The 16,296-nt window shown below is 46.4% G+C and overlaps 10 non-coding genes across 10 annotated transcripts; 1 reads left to right on the top strand and 9 right to left on the bottom strand.

Annotated features, from left to right (window-relative positions):
* Nucleotides 1-172: 172 nt before the first annotated feature.
* On the bottom strand, nt 173-261 carry MIR516B-2 (microRNA mir-516b-2). The gene has a single exon (NR_035840.1). It is a non-coding gene; the product is annotated as a microRNA mir-516b-2 (primary transcript).
* A 3,187-nt stretch (nt 262-3,448) lies between these two features.
* Nucleotides 3,449-3,537, bottom strand: MIR520G (microRNA mir-520g). Its single transcript, NR_035861.1, has one exon. It is a non-coding gene; the product is annotated as a microRNA mir-520g (primary transcript).
* A 1,024-nt stretch (nt 3,538-4,561) lies between these two features.
* Nucleotides 4,562-4,628, bottom strand: MIR517B-1 (microRNA mir-517b-1). Its single transcript, NR_035842.1, has one exon. It is a non-coding gene; the product is annotated as a microRNA mir-517b-1 (primary transcript).
* An 878-nt stretch (nt 4,629-5,506) lies between these two features.
* Nucleotides 5,507-5,592, bottom strand: MIR520D (microRNA mir-520d). Its single transcript, NR_035858.1, has one exon. It is a non-coding gene; the product is annotated as a microRNA mir-520d (primary transcript).
* Nucleotides 5,593-6,528: 936 nt separating this feature from the next.
* On the top strand, nt 6,529-6,630 carry LOC112206478 (U6 spliceosomal RNA). Its single transcript, XR_002940841.1, has one exon. It is a non-coding gene; the product is annotated as a U6 spliceosomal RNA (small nuclear RNA).
* Nucleotides 6,631-9,067: 2,437 nt separating this feature from the next.
* MIR521-2 (microRNA mir-521-2) lies at nt 9,068-9,153 on the bottom strand. Its single transcript, NR_035864.1, has one exon. It is a non-coding gene; the product is annotated as a microRNA mir-521-2 (primary transcript).
* A 3,131-nt stretch (nt 9,154-12,284) lies between these two features.
* Nucleotides 12,285-12,371, bottom strand: MIR519D (microRNA mir-519d). The gene has a single exon (NR_035853.1). It is a non-coding gene; the product is annotated as a microRNA mir-519d (primary transcript).
* A 993-nt stretch (nt 12,372-13,364) lies between these two features.
* Nucleotides 13,365-13,450, bottom strand: MIR517A (microRNA mir-517a). The gene has a single exon (NR_035841.1). It is a non-coding gene; the product is annotated as a microRNA mir-517a (primary transcript).
* A 1,175-nt stretch (nt 13,451-14,625) lies between these two features.
* Nucleotides 14,626-14,711, bottom strand: MIR524 (microRNA mir-524). Its single transcript, NR_035867.1, has one exon. It is a non-coding gene; the product is annotated as a microRNA mir-524 (primary transcript).
* A 969-nt stretch (nt 14,712-15,680) lies between these two features.
* Nucleotides 15,681-15,780, bottom strand: MIR518C (microRNA mir-518c). The gene is given in 1 exon segment (NR_035846.1): nt 15,681-15,780. It is a non-coding gene; the product is annotated as a microRNA mir-518c (primary transcript).
* Between the last annotated feature and the right edge of the window lie 516 nt (nt 15,781-16,296).

Genomic DNA, 16,296 nt, shown 5'->3' with positions numbered 1-16,296 from the left:
AAGAGGGCTACTTGAGCCCAAGAGATCTAGCTTGGAAGTGCCACCGCACTTGAGCCTGGGCTACAGACACCCTGTCTTAGAAAAAAACAAAACCCCAAGATCATCCAAGTCTGATGATAAGCATGCTCTTCAAATGTATTACCAAGATCAGCATCAACTTCAATGCTGCTTTTCTCAAAGAGTAACCCTCTGAAAGGAAGCACTTTCTTTTCTTTCACAAAACACAAAGTGCTTCTTACCTCCAGATGGTCACATCATGAGATCTTCTTGCTCCAGCACCGTGGATTTTTTGTTGTAATTTTCTTTGACTAGGTTAAAATGGACACAAAAATAAAGATGCATTTATTGGCCCTGTTTGCACATTTTCTGGAATCCAGAATATAAACCCTTAAAAGGACCATCTCCAGTTCCTTGCTTCAAAGTCTCAGCAGGTTAGCTTTGTTCATCAAGGGGCAATCCTCCTGAGTTTTGTCTCCAGAAAGAAAAAGCAATGCCTACTACGTGCACCTTATATTTAACCAAGAGAATTGGGCTGGATTTCTAGAAAACAGCAATGAACTTAGAGCCAAGTGTTCACTCGAGTTCCAGTACAGGGACACACAGTCCCGATGGGAGCATCCAACATCGAGTCTACGATGTTGAAGAATATACATTGTCATGCACACAAACATCCTCCAGGATGGACCACAGGCTTGGTTATAAAAACTCCTCAATAAAATTTGAACAGGAACACACAAATACCAGTGGGGTGTGGTGGCTCACACCTCTAATCCCAGCACTTTAGGAGGCCGAGACAGAGGATCACCTGAGCTTGGGAGGGAGTTTGAGACCAGCGCCTGCAACATAGTGTAAACCCATGTGTATAAAAAATACAAAAGTGAGCCAGATGTGGTGGTGCAAGCCTGCAGACACTAATTCAGCAGGATTAGGTGGGAGGTGGAGGTTGCAGTGAGCTGAGATGGCACCACTACACTCCAGCCTGGGCGATAGAGTCAGACCTTGTCTCAAAAATAACCAACCCCTTTGTAGGGACATGGATGAAACTGGAAACCATCATTCTCAGCAAACTATCGCAAGGACAAAAAACCAAACACCGCATGTTCTCACTCATAGGTGGGAATTGAACAATGAGAACACATGGACACAGGAAGGGGAACATCACACACTAGGGACTGTTGTTGGATGGGGGTAAGGGGGAGGGATAGCATTAGGAGATATACCTAATGCTAAATGATGAGTTAATGGGTGCAGCGCACCAGCATGGCACATGTATACATATGTAACTAACCTGCACGTTGTGCACATGTACCCTAAAACTTAAAGTATAATAATAAAATTAAAAATAAATATATAAGTAGGGATACAAAAAATATGACAAAAAAAAAAACCAACCAAACACAGACACACGCAAAGAAACAAAAAATACGCAAGGTGATATCAGAGTATTCTCTGTATTTAGAACAGTATTTTGTGTGTACATGATTATATTATATATGATAAGAATATATAAAATATACATGATATATTTTTGAGACCCTGTCTCGAAGAAAGTTCCATACATCGCATACTCACAGGAAGAATAATTCCTACACAAGTTCTTGCTTTGGTAGTGGACATAAAAAAAATTGGAATGACAGAGATTACCGTGGCTGCTCCACAAAGGTGACACTCAAATTCATGACGGTCCCGTATTTATCTACGTATTTTTATTTGTTTTATTTATTTTTGAGACGGAATCTTGCTCTGTGGCCCAGGCTGGAATGCCATGGCTTCATTTCAGCTCACTGAAATCTCCTCCTCCTGGGTTCAAGTGGTTCTCCTGTCTCGGCCTCCCGAGTAGCTGGAATCACAGATGTGCACCACTGCACCCAGCTAATTTTTGTAGTTTTAGTAGAGATGAGGCTTTGCCATGTTGGCCCCGTTGGTCTTGAACTCCTGACCTCAGGTGATCCTCCTGTCTTGGCCTCCCAAAGTGCTGGGATTACAGGCGTGTGCCACTGTGCCTAGACTATTATTTACTTTGTTGACACTGAGACTCACTCAGTTGCCCAGGCTGGAATGAAGTGGCGCAATCTCAGCTCACTGAAAGCTCAGCCTCCCGGCTTCAAGCGAGTCTCCTGCCTCAGCATCCCAAGTAGCTGAGATTACAGGTGTGTGCAACCAGGCCTGGCTGATTTTTGTATTTTTAGTATGGACGGGGTTTCACCATGTTGGCCAGGCTGGTCTTGAACAACTGACCTCAGGTGATCCTCCTGTCTCGGCCTCCCAAAGTGCTGGAATTATAGGCAGGAGCCACCATACCTGGACTAGTCCCATCATTAAAATTAGGGGGAAACAAAGATGCCCACACCTAAACAGCAAATCATTTATTGTTTAAGCACATCTCAAATACATTGTTTATCTAAAATACAAGTTTAACTGAGGGCTGGGACGAACGAAAAAATGGTCCTTACTTTCTTCCTGCCTGTGCATGGGTTAATATTTACATGTAGTCCCATCTACCAAGGCCTGGGAGGGGCAGAGGCAGGAGGATCTAAGACCACTTTAGCCAGGGCAGCATAGTGAGACCCCCATCTCATGCATTTATCTCCTGGTCATGCACCCAAGATTTTAGCTTCATTTCCCCAATAAACACTGAAGCCCCATGCACTCCACCTCTGTGCTCTTGCTCATCCCATCTGCAGGGACACTGAGGTCCCCTCAACTCCACCTGACCCCATGTGAGGTTCTACACCAGTGCCAGAAAAATTTCCATAAAGTAAGAGGTGTTGATGGCCACGCACCATGGCTCACGCCTTTGGGAGGCGCGTGGTGGTTCATGCCTGTATTCTCAGCATTTTCGGAGGCCAAGGTGAGTGGCTCACTTGAGGTCAGGGGTTTGAGACCAGCCTGGCCAACATGGTAAGCCCCATCTCTACTGAAAAAAAAAAAAATTCAAAACGTAGCCAGGCGTGGTGGCGGCCACCTGTAGTTTCAGCTACTTCAGAGGCTGAGGCAGGAGAATTGCTTGAACCTGAGAGGCAGAGGTTGGAGTCAGTCGAGATCATGTCACCGCTCTCCAGCTGGGGAAACGAGACTCCATCTCAAAAATAAATAAATGAATAAAAAAGAAAAATACAAATATTAGCCAAGGGTGATGTCGGGCCCCTGTAATCCCAGCTATTCAGGAAGCTGAGGCAGGAGAATAGCTTGAACCCGCGAGGTGGAGATTGCAGTGAGCCAAGATCGTGCCACTGCACTCCAGCCTGGGTCACAGAGGAAGACTCTGTCCCAAAAAGGACCACATGAGCCCAAGAGACCTAGGTTGGAAGTGCCTCTGTACTCCAGCCTTGGCGACAGAGACCCTGTCTTAGAAAACAAAAACAAAACAGAACCCCAACACCATCCAAGTCTAATTATAAGCATGGAAATGTATTACCAACATCAGCATCAACTTCAACACTGCTTTTCCCAAATGGTAACACTCTAAAGGGAAGCACTTTGTTTTTTCTCAGACAACAAACAGAAAGTGCGTCCTCTAGAGGGTCACAGCATGGGATCTTCTTGCTCCAGCACTCTGGGTTTCTTGTTGGAATTTTCCTTGACCAGGTTAAAATGGATACAAAAATAAAAATGCATTTATTGGCCCTGTTTACATGTTTTATGGAATCCAGAACATAAACCCCTGAAAGGACCATCTCCAATTCCTTGCTTCAAAGGCTCAGCAGGTTAGCCTTGTTCATCAAGGGGCGATCGTCCTGAGTTTTGTCCCCAAAGAGAAAAAGGAATACCTACTACTCATACCTTACATTTAGCTAAGAGAATTGGGCTGATGTTGAAGAATATATATTGTCTCACACACAAACATCCTCCAGGATAGACCAGAGTCTAGGCTGACTCTAGAGGACCACGTGAGATTAGGGGCGGTGGCTCACGCCTGTAATCCCAGCACTTTGGGAGGCCAAGGCTGGTGGATCACCTGAGGTCGGGAGTTTGAGACCAGCCTGCCCAACATGGTGAAACCCAGTCTCTATTCAAAACACAAAAATTAGCTGGGTGGGGCAGTAGGCACCTGTAATCCCAGCTACCCAGGAGGCTGCGGCAGGAGAATCGCTTGAACCCAGGAGGTGGAGGTTGCAGTGAGCCTAAATCGCACCACTGCACTCCAGCCTGGACATCAAGAGTGAAACTCTGTCTCAACAACAACAACAACAATAAAAATAATAACTAGCAGGACACGATGGCTGGCATCTGTATTCCCAACTATTCGGCAGGCTGAGGTGGGAGAATCGCTGGAACCTGGGAGGCGGAGTTTCCGGTCAACAGGGATCCTGCCGCTGCACTCCAGCCTGGGAAACGGAATGAGAGCGCATCTCAAAAAATCAAAAATAAAAAGATCACCACTTGAGCCCAAGAGATCTCGGTTGGAGGTGCCACCCACTCCCGCCTGGGCAACAGGGAACCTGTCTTGGAAAAAAACAAACCAAAGAGAACCCCAACATCATGCAAGTCTGATGATAAGCACGCTCTGCAAATGTACTACCAAGATAAGCAGCATCTTCAACGTTGCTTTTCTCAAACAGTAACACTCTAAAGGGATGCACGATCTTTTCTTAAGACAACAGACAGTGCTTCCATCTAGAGGGTCACAGCATGAGGTCTTCTTGCTCCAGTACTGTAGGGTTTTTTTTTTGTTTTTGTTTCTTTTTGATGGAGTCTTGCTCTGTTGCCAAGGCTAGAGTGCAATGGCACGATCTTGGCTTACTGCAAGCTCCGCCTCCCGGGTTCAAGCCATTCTCAAGCCTTAGCCTCCCGAGTAGCTGGGACTACAGGCGCCCACCACCACGCCTCGCTAATTTTTTGTATTTTTAAACACAGATGGGGTTTCACCGTGTTAGCCAGGATGGTCTTGATCTCCTGACCTCGTGATCCACCCGCCTCGGCCTTTCAAAGTGGTGGGATTACAGGCGTCAGCCACAGTGCCCAGCTTTTTTTTTTTTTGAGACGGAGTCTCACTCTGTCATCCTGGCTGGATGCTGTGGCACAATCTCGGATCACTGCAGCGTCTGCCTCCCGGGTTCAAGCAATTCTCCTGCCTCAGCCTCCTAAGTAGCTGGGATTACAGGTGCCCACCACCACACTGGGCTAATTTTTGTTGTTATTGTATTTTTAGTAGAGACGGATTTTCACCACGTTGGTCAGACTAGTCTCAAACTCCTGACCTGAGATGATCTACCTGCATCAGCCTCCCAAAGTGCTGGGATTACAGGCATGAGCCACCATGCCCGGCTTTATTTTGTATTTTTATTCATTTGTTTATTTTTTGAGACAGAATTTCCCCATGTTGCCCAGGCTGACCATTTGAAGCCAAGAGATATATTGGACATGTCACTGCACTCCAGCATGAGCAACACAGAGCCTTAGAATAAAAAAGCAAAACCAAAACAGAACCCCACCATCGTCCAAGTGTGATAAGCATGCTCTGCAAATGTATTACCGAAATCAGCATCAACTTCAACGTTGCTTTTCTCAAACCGTAACCCACCAAAGAGAAGCACTTTCTTTTCTTTTAGACAACAGAAAGGGCTTCCCTTTGTAGAGTCACAGCTTGAGATCTTCTTGCTCCAGCACTCTGGGTTTCTTGTTGAAATTTTCCTTGACCTGGTCAAAATGGACACAAAAATAAAGATGCATTTATTGGTCCTGTTTGCATATTTTCTGGAATCTAGAACATAAACCGATACAAAGACCATCTCCAGTTCCTTGCTTCAAACGTTCAGCAGGTTAGCCTTGTTCATCAAGGGACAACTGTCCTGGGTTTTGTCTTCAAAGAGAAAAAGCAATGCCTACTACATATACCTTATATTCTCAGGAGTTAGGCACCAGCCTGGGAAACATGGTAAAACCTCATCTGTAAAAATACAAAAGTTAGCCAGGTATAGAGGTGCATGCCTGTAGACACTAATTCAGGAGGCTGAGGTGGGAGGTGGAGGTTGCAGGGAGCCGAGATCACACCACTGCACTCCAGCACAGGTGACAGGGCCAGATCTTGTCTCAAAAACAAACGAACGAACAAACAAAAAATGCACACACACAAACAAAAAAATGCCCAAAGTGATATAAGAGTATTCTCAGGGTGTAGAAGAGTCTTTTGTGTGTACATGATATTATATATATAAGAATATATGAAGGCCAGCCGCGGTGGCTGTCTGCAATCCCAGCACTTTGGAAAGCCAAGGTGGGCAGATCACCTGAAGTCGGGAGTTTGAGACCAGCCTGACCAACATGGAGAAATCCCGTCTACTAAAATACAACAAATTACCTAGCCCTGGTCGTGTATGCCTGTAATCCCAGCTACTCAGGAGGCTGAGGTAGGAGAGTCGCTTTAACCCAAGAGGTGGACATCACAGGGAGCCCAGATCACACCATTGCACTTCAGCCTATGCGACGAGAGCAAAACTCAGTCTCAAAAACATAAAAAATAATAATAATAAAAAAAGAAACTTCCATATATTGTATGCTCACAGGAAGAATACTTCCTACACACAAGTGCTAGCTTTGGCAGCACGCATGAAAAAATTGGAATGACAAAGATTACCATGGCCCCTGCGCAAAGGTGACACTCAAATTCATGATGATCTCATATTTATCTATTTTTATTTTTTAAGGTTTAATGTTTATTTAATAGTTTTATTTATTTATTTAGAAACAGAGTTTCGCTTGTTGCCCAGGCTGGAATACAATGGCACAATCTCGGCTCACCACAACCTCCGCCCCCTGGGGTTCAAGCGATTCTCTTGCCTCAACCTCCCGAGCAGCTGGGATTACAGGCATGCGCCACCACACCCGGCTAATTTTGTATTTTTAGTAGAGATGGGATTTCTACATGTTGGTTAGGCTGGTCTTGAACTCCTGACCTCAGGTGATCCGCCACCTCGGCCTCCCAAAGTGCTGGGATTACAGGCATGAGTCACTGTGCTCGGCCTATTTATTTAATTTTTGAAACAGAATCTCACTCTGTCACCCAGGATGGAGTACAGTGGTGTGATTTCGTCTCACTGCAATCTCCTTTTCCCAGGTTCAAGAGATTCTCTGGCTGTGGCCTCCCAAGTAGCTGAGATTACAGGTGTCCACCACTGTGCGCAGCCATTTTTTCTAATTTTAGTATAGACGAGGTTTTGCCTTGTTTGCCCAGCTAGTCTTGGACTCCTGACCTGAGGAGATCCGCCTGTCCTGGCCTCTCAAAGTGCTGGGATTACAGGAGTGGACCACCGTGTCTGGCCTATTTTTTATGTTTTTGAGATGGAGTCTCCCTCTTTTGCCGAGGCTTGAGTGCAGTGGCGTGATCTCAGCTCATTGAAAGATCAGCCTTCCAGCTTCAAGCGACTCTCCTGCCTCAGCCTCCAGAGCAGCTGGGATTACAAGCATGTACCACCACCATGCCGGGCTAATTTTGTATTTTTAGTAGAGACGGGGTTGCACCATGTTGGCCAGGCTGGAATCAAATTCCCGACCTCAGGTGATCCTCCTGTCTCAGCCTCCCAAAGTGCTGGAATTACAGGCGTGGGCCACTGTACTCTGCCTGGTGCCATTATTAAAATTAGGAAAAAAGAAAGATGCCCACACCTAAACAGCAAATCATTTGTTGTTCAAGTACGTCTCAAATGCAGTCTTCGTCTAAAATACTAATTTGACTGGCGGCTAGGTGTGAACCAAAGAACGGTCCTTTCTTTCCTCTTGCCTGTGCATAGTTAATATTCACATGTAGTCCCAGCTACTAAGGTCTGGGGAGAGGCAGAGGCAAAAGGACCTAAGCCCATTTTAGCCTGGGCAGCATAGTGAGACCCCCGTCTCGTTGCATATATGACCTGGTCATGCAGCCAAGAGTTCAGCTGCATTTACCCAATGAAAACTCAAAGCCATGCACTCCACCTCCGTGCCCCAGTGAAAACTCAAAGCCATGCACTCCACCTCCGTGCCCCAGTGAAAACTCAAAGCCATGCACTCCACCTCCATGCTCTTGCTAAGCAGTGCACATCCCATCTGCAAGGGACAATGAGGTCCCCCACCCCCTTATTATTATTATTATTTTTGGAGATAGAGTCTTGCTCTGTCACCCAGGCTGGAGTGCAGTGGCGCCATCTCGGCTCACTGCAAGCTCCGCCTCCCGGGTTCACACCATTCTCCTGCCTCAGCCTCCCAAGTAGCTGGGACTACAGGCACCCGCCACCACGCCCGGCTAATTTTTTGTATTTTTAGTAGAGACGGGGTTTCACCATGTTAGCCAGGATGGTCTCAATCTCCTGACCTCGTGATCCACCCGCCTCGGCCTCCCAAAGTGCTGGGATTACAGGCGTGAGCCACCACGCCCAGCCTGAGGTCCCTTTTAACTCTACCCGACCCCAAGTGAGGTTCTATAAACCAGCGCCAGTATCATTTCCATGGAGTAAAAGGTGTCGATGGCTCGGCGCAGTGGCTCACGCCTGTATTTTCAGCACTTTGGGAGTCTGAGGCGGGAGGATCACTTGAGGTCAGGGGCTTGAGACTAGCCAACATGGTGAAACCCATGTTCTACTAAAAAAAAAAACAAAAAGGGCATGATGGTGACACATATAATTCCAACTACTTGGGAGGCTGAGGCAGGAAAATTGCTTGAACCCATGAGGCAAAGGTTGAAGTGAACCGAGATCCTGCCACTGCACTCCAGCCTGAGAGACAGTGAGACTCAAAAATAAATAAATAAGAAAAATGAAAATTATAGCCAGTCATGGTGTCAGACACCTATAATCCCAGCTACTCAGGAAGTTGAGGCAGGGGAATCACTTGAAACTGGGAGGCAGAGATTGCCGTGAGCCAAGATTGCGCCACTGTGCTCTAGCTTGGGTCACAGAGCAAGACTCTCTGTCCCAAAAAAGAGGACCATTTGAGCCCAAGAGACCTAGGTTGGAAGTGCCACCATACTCCAGCCTGGGCAACAGAGATCCTGTCTTAGGACAAAAAAAACAGACCCCCACCATTGTCAAAGTCTGATTATAAGCAGGCTCTGCAAAGTTATTAGCAAGATCAGCATCAACTTCAGCATTGCTTTTCTCACACGGTAACACTCTAAAGGGAAGTGCGTTCTTTTCTTTTAGACAAGAGAAAATTCTTCCCTTTGGAGAGTCACAGCCTGAGACCTTCGTACTCCAGCACTCTGGGTTTTTTGTTGACATTTTTGTTGACCAGGCTAAACTGGACACAAAATAAAGATGCATGTATTGGCCCCGTTTACACGTTTTCTGGAATCCAAAACATAAACCCCTAAAAGGACCATCTCCAGTTCCTTGCTTCAAAGAATCAGCAGGTTAGCCTTGTTTATCATAGGACAATCTTCCTGAGTTTCGTATCTGCTAAGAAAAAGCAATGCCTACTACACGTAGCTTATATTTAAGCAGGAGAATTGGTAAGATTTCTGGAGAAGAGCAATGGATTACGAGCCAAGGGTGCACTTGAGTTCCAGGACAGGTACACACAGTCCCGATGGGAGCACCCAAAATCGAGTCTACGATGTTGAAGAATATACATTGTCACATACACACACATTCTCCAGGATAGACCACAGGCTTGGTCATAAAAACTCAATAAAATTTGAACAGAAATACGTAAGTACAGGTGGGGTGGGTTGGCTCACACCTCTAATCCCAGCACATTAGGGGGCCAAGACGGGAGGATCACCTGAGCTCAGGAGTTTGAGACCAGCCCCAGCAACATGGTGTAAACCCATGTGTATGAAAAACACAAAAGTGAGCCAGGTGTGGTGGTGCATGCCTGTAGACACTAATTCAGCAGGTTTAGGTGGGAGGTGGAGGTTGCAGTGAGCCAAGGTCGCACCACTACACTCCAGCCTGGGTGATAAAGCCAGACCTTGTCTCAAAAATAACCAACCGGCCGGGCGCGGTGGCTGACGCCTGTAATCCCAACACTTTGGGAGGCCGAGGCGGGTGGATCACGAGGTCAGGAGATCGAGATCATCCTGGCTAACATGGTGAAACCCTGTCTCTACTAAAAATACAAAAAAAAAATTAGCCAGGTGTGGTGGCGGGTGCCTGTGGTCCCAGCTACTCAGGAGGCTGAGGCAGGAGAATGGCATGAACCCGGGAGGCGGAGCTTGCAGTGACCCGAGATCCTGTCACTGCACTCCAGCCTGGGCGACAGAGTAAGACTCTGTCTCAAAACAAAAACAAAAACAAAAACAAAAACAAAAAAACCCAACCAAACAAATAAAAAACATACACACACAAAGAAAGAAAAAAATACCCAAAGTGATATCAGAGTATTCTCTGTATTTAGTATTTTGTGTGTATATGATTACATTATATATAACTGTATATATAACGAAATATATACCATATATTTCTGAGACCCCGTGTCAAAGAAAGTTACGTATATTGTATGCTCACAGGAAGAAAAATTCCTACACAAGTGCTTGCTTTGGCAGTTCACATAAAAAAAATTGGAATGACAGAGATTACGCTGGCTGCTACACAAAGGTGACACCCAAATTCATGATGTCCTATATTTATCTATTTATTTTTATTTATTTTATTTATTCATTTATTTTTGAGATGGAATCTTGCTCTGTGGCCCAGGCTGGAATGCCATGGCTTGATTTCAGCTCACTGAAATCTCCTCCTCCTGGGTTCAAGCGATTCTCCTGCCTCAGCCTCCAGAGTAGCTGGAATTACAGATGTGCACCATTGCACCCAGCTAATTTTTGTATTTTTAGTAGAGACAAGGCTTTGCCATGTTGGCCCTGTTGGTCTTGAACTCCTGACCTCAGGTGATCCTCCCGTCTCAGCCTCCCAAAGTGCTGGGATTACAGGCATGCGCCACCGCGCCCGGCCTATTTTTTACTTTCTTGAGACTGAGTCTCACTCTGTTGCCCAGGGTGGAGTGCAGCAGCAGATTTCAGCTCACTGAAAGCTCAGCCTCCTGGCTTCATGTTGGCCAGGCTGGTCTCGAACAACTGATCTCAGGTGATCCTCCTGTCTCAGCCTCACAAAGTGCAGGAATTACAGACAAGAGCCACCATAGCAGACTAGTCCCATATTTAAAATTAGGAAAAAACAAAACAAAACAAAGATGCCCATATCTGAACAGCAAATCATTTGTTGTTCAAGTACATCTCAAATACATTGTTTATCTAAAATACAAGTTTAACTGGGGTCAGGTATGAACCAAAGAACATTCCTTACTTTCTTCTTGTCTGTGCATGGGGGGGTTAATATTCACATGTAGTCCCATCTACCAAGGACTGGGGAGGGGCAGAGGCAAGAGGATCTAAGCCCACTTTAGCCTGGGCAGCATAGTGAGACCCCCGTCTCATGCATTTATCTCCTGGTCATGCACCCAAGATTTCAGCTTCATTTCCCCAATAAACACTGAAGCCCCATGCACTCCACCTCCGTGCTCTTGCTCATCCCATCTGCAGGGACACTGAGGTCCCCTCAACTCCACCTGACCCCACGTGAGGTTCTATACCAGTGCCAGAAAAATTTCCATAAAGTAAAAGGTGTTGATGGCTGTGGCTGGTGGCTCACACCTGTATTCTCAGCACTTTGGGAGGCCGAGGCCAGCGGCTCACTTGAGGTCAGGGGTTTGAGACTAGCCTGGCCAACATGGTGAAACCCCACCTTTACTAAAAAAAAACCAAAAAGTAGCTGGTTGTAGTGGTGGGTGCCTGTAATTCCAGCTACTCAGGAGACTGAGGCAGGAGAATGGCTTGAACCTGAGAGGCAGAGGTTGGAGTCAGCCGGGATCATGCCACTGCCCTCCAGGCTGGGTGACAGCAACACTCCATCTCAAAAATAAATAAATGAATGAATAAAAAAGAAAAATACAAATATTAGCCGAGTGTGATGTCAGGCACCTGAAATCCCAGATACCCAGGAAGCTGAGGAAGGAGAATCACTTGAACCCGGGAGGTGGAGGTTGCAGTGAGCCAAGATCGCGCCACTGCACTCCAGTCTGGGTCACAGAGCAAGACTGTGTCCCATAAAAGGACCATCTGAGCCCAACAGACCTATCTTAAAAAGTGCCTCTCTAGTCTCTCCTGGGCAACAGAGACCTTGTCTTAGAAAAAAAAAAAAAAAAAAACCACCACAAAACAAAACACCCACACCAAAACAAAAAACAAAAACCAACCAAACAAAAAAACCAACCAAACAAACCAACAAAAAAACAGACTCCCAACATCATCCACGTCTGATTACAAGCATGGTCTGCAAATGTATTACCAAGATCAGCATCATCTTCAACGTGGCTTTTCCCAAACGGTAACACTCTAAAGGGAGGCACTTTGTTTGAGAGAAAACAAACAGAAAGCGCTTCCCTTTGGAGGGTCACAGCATGGGATCTTCTTGCTCCAGCACTCTGGGTTTTTTGTTGAAATCTTCCTTGACCAGGTTAAAATGGACACAACAATAAAGATGCATTTATTGGCCCTGTTTGCCTGTTTTCTAGAATCCAGAACATAAACCCCTAAAAGGACCATCTCCAGTTCCTTTCTTCAAAGGCTCAGCAGGTTAGCCTTGTTCATCAAGGGGCAACCCTCCTGAGTTTTGTCTCTAAAGAGAAAAAGCAATGCCTACTACACATACCTTATACTTAACCAAGAGAACTGGGCTGGATTTCTAGAGAACAGCAATGGACATTGAGCCGAGTGTTCACTTGAGTTCCAGCACAGGGACACATAGTCCCGATGGGAGCATCCAAAATGGAGTCTAAGATGTTGAAGAATATACATTGTCACACACACAAACATCCTCCAGGATAGACCACAGGCTAGTGGATCACCTGAAAGCGGGAGTTCAAGACTAGCCTGGCCAACATGGTGAAACCCGTCTCTACTAAAAACATAAAAATTAGCTGGGTGGGGCAGTAGGTGCCTGTAATCCCAGCTACCTAGGAGGCTGAGGCAGAAGCATCGCTCGAACCTGGGAGGCGGAGGTTGCAGTGAGCCTAGATCATGCCAGTGCTCTCCAGGATGGGCAGCAAGAGTGCAGGACATGATGGTGGGTGCCTGATGCCTGAATTCCCAACGATTCGGCAGGCTGAGGTGGGAGAATCACTGGAACCCGAGAGGTGGAGTTTCCGGTGAGCAGAGATCCTGCTACTGCACTCCCAACGAAACAAGAGTGTGTCTCAAAAAATCAAAAAATAAAAAGAGGACCACTTAAGCCCAAGAAATCTCGGTTGAAGGTGCTACCCACCCCCGCCTGGGCAATAGAAAGCCTGTCTTGGAAAAATTTCAAATCACAAACAGAACCCCGACATCATGCAAGTCTGATGATAAGCACGCTCTGCAAATGTATTACCAAGATCAGCAGCATCTTCAACGTTGCTTGTCTCAAACAGTAACACTCTAAAGGGATGCACGATCTTTTCTTTTATACAACAGACAGTGCTTCCATCTAGAGGGTCACTGCCTGAGATCTTCTTTTTTTTTGACACGGAGTCTCACTCTGTCGCCCAGGCTGGATGCGGTGGTGCGATCTCGGCTCATGGCAACTTCTGCCTCCTGGGTTCAAGCGATTCTTCTGCGTCAGCCTCCTGAGTAGCTGCGATTGGAGGCACCCACCACCACGCATATTGCATATATGACTGCATATATGACCTGGTCATGCACCCAAGATGTTGGTTTCACTTCCCCAGTGAAAACTCAAACCCCACGCACTCCACCTCCGTGCTCTTGCTGAGCAGCGCACATCCCATCTGCAAGGGACACTGAGGTCCCCTTTGACTCTACCTGACCCCATGTGAGGTTTTATAAATCAGTGCCAGAATAATTTCCATGGACTAAAAGGTGTTAATGGCCATGTGTGGTGGCTCACGCCTGTAATCTTAGCACTTTGGGAGGCTAAGGTGGGCTGATCACCTGAGGTCAGGAGTTTGCAACCAGCCTGGCCAACATGGTGAAACCCCGTCTCTGCTGAAAATATAAAAATTAGGCCAGGCGTGGTGGCTCATGCCTGTAATCCCAGCACTTTGGGAGGCAGAGGCCGGTGGCTAACTTGAGGTCAGGGGTTTGAGACCAGCCTGGCAAACATGGTGAAATCCCATCTCTACTAAAAAAAAACAAAAAACAAAAAGCAGCCAGGTGTGGTGGTGGGTTCCTGTAATTCTAGCTACTGAGGAGGCTGAGGTAGAAGAATTGCTTGAACCCAGGAGGCAGAGGTTGCACTGAGCGGAGATCATGCCTCAGCCCTCCAGCCTGGGTAACAGTGAGACTCCATCTCAAAAACAAATAAATGAATTTAAAAAAATGAAAATATTATCCAGGTGTGGTGATGGGCACCTGTAATCTCACCTACTTGGGAAGCTGAGGCAGGAGAATCACTTGAACCTGGGAGGTGGAGGTTGCAGTGAGCTGAGATCACACCACTGCAATTCAGCCTGGGTGATAGAGAGACTCTGACCACTAAAAAAACCATTTGAATCCAAAAGACCTAGGTTGGATGTGCCACCGCACTCCAGCCTGGGCAACAGAGATCCTGTCTTAGAATAAAAAAGCAAAACCAAAACAGAACCCCGCCATCGTCCAAGCCTGATGATAAGCATGCTCTACAAATGTATTACCGAGATCAGCATCAACTTCAACGCTGCTTTTCTCAAACCGTAACACTCCAAAGGGAAGCGCCTTCTTTTCCTTTGGACAAGAGAAAGTGCTTCCCTTTGTAGGGTCACAGCATGAGATCTTCTTGCTCCAGAACTCTGGGTTTTTTGTTGGAATTTTCCTTGCCCAGGTTAAAATGGACACAAAAATGAGGATGCATTTATTGGCCCTGTTCGCATGTTTTCTGGAATCCAGAACATAAACCCCTAAAAGGACCATCTCCAGTTCCTTGCTACAAAGAATAAGCAGGTTAGCCTTATCCCTAATCCCAGCACTTTGGGAGGCCGAGGCGGGTGGATCACTTAAGGTCAGGAGTTGAGACCAGCCTGGCCAACATGGTGAAACCCTTTCTCGTCTAAAAATACAAAAATTGGCAGGGCGTGTTGGTGGGTGCTTGTAATACCAGCTACTTGCGAGGCTAAGGTGAAAGAATCACTGGAACCTAGGAGGTGGGAGTTACAGTGAGTGGAGATCCTGCCACTGCACTCCCGCCTGGGCGACAGAGCGAGTCTCCATCTCAAAATAAAATAAAATAAATAAAATAAAACAAAATAAAATAACAGGCTGGGTACGGAGGCTCACACCTGTAATCCCAGCACTTTGGGAGGCCGAGGCGGGTGGATCATGAGGTCAGGAGTTTGAGACCATCCTGGCCAACGTGGTGAAACCCGGTCTCTACTAAAAATACAAAAATTAGCTCGGCATGGCGGTGTGTGCCTGTAATCCCAGCTACTCAGGAGGCTGAGGCAGGAGAATCGCTTGAACCACGGAGTCGGAGGTTGCAGTGAGCTGAGATTGCGCCACTGCACTCCAACCTGGTGACAGAGCGAGACTCCGTCTCACACACACACAAAAATAATAATTAATAATAATAATAGAGCAAGACATGACCCCAAGAGATCTAGTTTGGAGTGCCACCCCTCTCCAGCCTAGGCAACAGAGACTGGTCTTGGAAAAAAATAAAACCAAAACAGAACCCTGCCGTCATCCAAGCCTGATAAGCATGGTCTGCAAATGTATTACCAAGATCAGCATCAACTTCAACGTTGCTTTTCTCAAACCGTAACACTCTAAAGAGAAGCGCTTTGTTTTCTTTCAGACAACAGAAAGTGCTTCCCTCCAGAGTGTCACAGCATGAGATCTTCTTGCTCCAGCCATCTGGGATTTTTGTTGAAATTTTCCTTGACCAGGTTAAGATGGACACAAATATAAAGATGCATTTATTCGCTGTTTGCTCGTTTTCTGGAATCCAGAACATAAACCTCTAAAAGGACAATCTCCAGGCTCAGCAGATTAGCCTTGTTCATCAAGGGGAATCCTCCTAAGTTTTGTCTCCAAGGAGAAAAAGCAATGCCCACTACACATACCTTACCTTTAACCAAGAGAATTGAGGTGGATTTCTAGAGAACAGCAATGGATTGAGTCACATGGTCACTTGAGTTCCAGCACAGGGACACACAGTCATGATGGCAGCATCCAAAATGGAATCTAAATTTGCCAGGCGTGGTGGTGCCCACCTGTAATCCCAGCTACTCAGGAGGCTGAGGCAGGAGAATTGCTTGAACCTGGGAGGCGGAGGTTGCAGTGAGACGAGATCATGCCAATGCACTCCAGCCTGGGTGACAGGAAAGAAAAAAAGAATATGCATTGTCTTACACACAAAC

Source organism: Pan troglodytes, chromosome 20 (genome assembly GCF_028858775.2).
Source record: "Pan troglodytes isolate AG18354 chromosome 20, NHGRI_mPanTro3-v2.0_pri, whole genome shotgun sequence".
In the NCBI taxonomy this organism is placed as follows: Eukaryota; Metazoa; Chordata; class Mammalia; order Primates; family Hominidae; genus Pan; species Pan troglodytes.
The sequence above is the reverse complement of the archived record's forward strand: the minus strand, read 5'-3'. Positions and strand labels throughout refer to the sequence as shown.